Source organism: Heptranchias perlo, chromosome X (assembly GCF_035084215.1).
Source record: "Heptranchias perlo isolate sHepPer1 chromosome X, sHepPer1.hap1, whole genome shotgun sequence".
Lineage (NCBI taxonomy): Eukaryota > Metazoa > Chordata > Chondrichthyes > Hexanchiformes > Hexanchidae > Heptranchias > Heptranchias perlo.
Window position 1 is genome coordinate 13,104,717 of NC_090370.1, and position 3,920 is coordinate 13,108,636.

The following is a 3,920-nucleotide window of genomic DNA, read 5'->3' on the forward strand; positions in this document are numbered from 1 at the left end:
AGTCCTCTAGATATAAAGGCCAGCATTCCATTTGCCTTCTTGATTATTTTCTGCACCTGTTCATGACACTTCAGTGATCTATGTACCTGAACCCCTAAGTCCCTTTGGACATCCACTGTTTTTAACTTTTTACCATTTAGAAAGTACCCTGTTCTATCCTTTTTTGATCCAAAGTGGATGACCTCACATTTGTCTACATTGAATTCCATTTGCCACAGTTTTGCCCATTCACCTAATCTATCAATATCGCTTTGTAATTTTATGTTTTCATCTACAATGCTTACAATGCCACCAATCTTTGTGTCATCGGCGAACTTAGATATGAGACTTTCTATGCCTTCATCTAAGTCGTTAATAAATATTGTGAATAATTGAGGCCCCAAGACAGATCCCTGCGGGACTCCACTAGTCACATCCTGCCAATGTGAGTACCTACCCATTATCCCTACTCTCTGTCGCCTTTCGCTCAGCCAATTTCCTAACCAAGTCCGTACTTCTCCCTCGATTCCATGGGCTTCTATCTTAGCTAACAGTCTCTTATGTGGGACCTTATCAAATGCCTTCTGGAAGTCCATATAAATAACATCCATTGATATTCCCCTGCCCACTACTTTAGTCACCTCTTCAAAAAATTCAATCAGGTTTGTCAGGCACGACCTACCTTTCACAAATCCATGCTGACTCGCTCTGATTAACTGAAAATTCTCAAGGTGTTCAGTCACCCTGTCCTTAATTATAGACTCCAGCATTTTCCCCACAACAGATGTTAGGCTAACTGGTCTATAATTCCCTGGTTTCCCTCTCTCTCCTTTCTTAAAAAGCGGAGTGACATGTGCAATTTTCCAATCTAGAGAGACAGTTCCTGAATCTAGAGAACTTTGAAAGATTATAGTTAGGGCATCCGCAATGTGCTCACCTACTTCCTTTAAAACCCTGGGATGGAAACCATCTGGTCCTGGGGATTTGTCACTCTTTAGTGCTATTATTTTCTTCATTACTGTTGCTTTACTTATGTTAATTTTATCGAGTCCCTGTCCCCGATTCAATATAAGTTTTCTTGGGATTTCCGGCATGCTATCCTCTTTTTCTACAGTAAATACTGACGCAAAGTAATTGTTCAACATGTCCGCCATTTCCCCATTGTCAATGACAATATCCCCACTTTCAGTTTTTCAGGGGCCAACACTGCTCCTGACCACCTTCTTTTTCCTAATATAACTATAAAAGTTCTTCGTATTGGTTTTGATATCCCTTGCAAGTTTCTTTTCATACTCTCTTTTTGTAGCTCTTACTATCTGTTTTGTGACCCTTTGTTGATCTTTGTATCTTTCCCATTTGCCAGGATCTGTGCCATTTTTTGCCTTTTTGTATGCCCTTTCCTTATGTCTTATACTGTCCCTTACCTCTTTAGTTGTCCATGGCTGTTTTTTTTGGCAAGTAGAGTTCTTGCCCCTCGGGTATAAACCGATTCTGTATCTCGTTAAAATGTTTCTTTAAACATTTCCCACTGATCATCAGTCGTTTTGCCCATTAACAGATTTGCCCAGTTTACTGTGGACAGTCTCTGTCTCATCCCATTGAAGTCGGCCTTACCCAAGTCTAGAATCTTAGCAGCTGATTCACTTTTTTCCCTTTCAAACACTACATTGAACTCGATCATGTTATGATCGCTATTGGATAGATGTTCACGCACAGTTAAGCCGTTAACTAAATCTGGTTCATTACTCATTACTAAATCTAGTATGGCTTGCCCCCTTGTTGCCTCTAGGACATACTGCTGTAGAAAACTATCCCGGACACACTCAAGAAATTCAATACCTTTCTGACAGTTGCGAATCTGCTTTTCCCAATCTATGTGAAGGTTAAAGTTCCCCCATTAAGACCACTATGCCTTTCTTACACGCTTGTCTAATCTCTGCATTTGTACAATCTAGCACTTCAGAGCTGCTGCCAGGGCTCCTATATACAACTCCCACTATATCTTAGATCCTTTCCTATTTCTCAATTCAACCCATAAGGTCTCTGTTGGCTGCTTACCCCTCGTTATATCCTCCTTTATCATTGACGTGATTTCATCTCTAATCATTAAGGCTACTCCTCCCCCTCTTCCATTTTCCCTATCTCTCCTGTAGACCTTATAACCCGGTATATTTAGTTCCCAATCCTGACCATCCTGCAGCCAAGTCTCAGTAATAGCTATCATGTCATACCCTCCAATTTGAATTTGAACCTGTAGTTCATTTAATTTAACCCTTATACTCCGTGCATTTGTATATCGAACTCTTCGTTGGGCCACACACCCTAGCCTGACCTTCAGCTTTGATGCTGGGTTAATCGCCTTACGCCTTCTAGTTTTTATTTTATCTGTCGTGCCTAAAGTACACTTTCTTTCTGCTGCTCTACGCTTTTCCCTTTCACTTGTTCTTGAACAACTGTTTGTACTATTTGTATTGTAGATTTCCCCTTGGTCTTCCCCTCTCTTGCTGCTCTCAACTTTATTCCCTTCTGACTCCCCGCTCAGGTTCCCATCCCCCTGCCACTCTAGTTTAAACCTTCCCCAACAGCACTAGCAAACACCCCCGCGAGGACATTGGTCCCGGTCCTGCTCGGGTGTAACCCGTCACGCTTGTACAGGTCCCACCTTCCCCAGAACCGGTCCCAATGTCCCAGGAATCTAAATCCCTCCCTCCTACACCATCCCTGCAGCCACGCATTCATCCTGTCTATTCTCCTGTTCCTATACTCACTAGCACGTGGCACTGGTCGTAATCCTGAGATCACTACCTTTGAAGTCCTGCTTTTTAATTTATCTCCTAACTCCTTAAATTCACCTTGCAGGACCTCATCCCTTTTTTTACCTATGTCGTTGGTACCAATATGGACCACGACTACTGGCTGTTCACCCTCCCTCTCCAGAATGCCCTGCAGCCGCTCCATGACATCCTTGACCCTAGCACCAGGGAGGCAACATACCATCCTGGAGTCACGTTTGTGGCCGCAGAAACGCCTATCTGTTCCCCTTACAATTGAATCCCCTATCACTATAGCCCTGCCACTCTTCTTCCTCCCCTCCTGTGCAGCAGAGCCACCCGTGGTGCCCCGAACTTGGCTCTTGCTGCTTTCCCCTGATAAGCCATCTCCCCCAACAGTATCCAAAGCTGTATATCTGTTTGAGAGGGAGATGGCCCCAGGGGACTCCTGCTCTACCTGCCTAGTCCTTTTACGCTGCCTGGCGGTCACCCATTTCCTTTCTGCCTGCGTAATCTTTACCTGCGTTGTGACCACCTCACTGAACATGTTATCCACGATAGTCTCAGCATCGCGGATGCTCCACAGTGAATCCACCCGCAGCTCCAGCTCCGAAAGACGGTTAGCCAGTAGCTGCAGCTGGACACACTTCCTGCACACATGGTCGCCAGGGACACTGTTGTGTCCATGACTTCCCACATAGTGCAGGAGGAGCATATCACGGGTGCGAGCTGTGCTGCCATGACTTGCCTGAGACTCTCAGACTCTCCTCCCGCTCTAGGTCTCTCCTTTTATACTGAGCTCACCTCTCGGACTCTCCTGCCTCACCTGTGACGTCGCACGGTAGTTTTCTCTTGTTGCAGGTCTGCTGCTGCTTTTATTCCCCAATCCCAGTCTTCTACGCTCAGGTCCACTGCCGCTCTGTGGAAAACGTTAGGAAAAGCAAGGCAAAGCAGCACCTCCTTCCCCCACTTCACCGAACTCCCACACTTACCAAACTCTCAGCAGTTCACACCGTGCTGTCGCACTGACAGGCCCCTGTATTTCTACAGTTTGTGACTCAGATGAGTCAGGCCTGCCCCACCTTCAGGTACCAGTTTAATCTAGCTAACCAATTAACTTACTACAGCAGCTCTCTCTGCTGAAGCCTGACAGAAACTTAAAAATTTAAA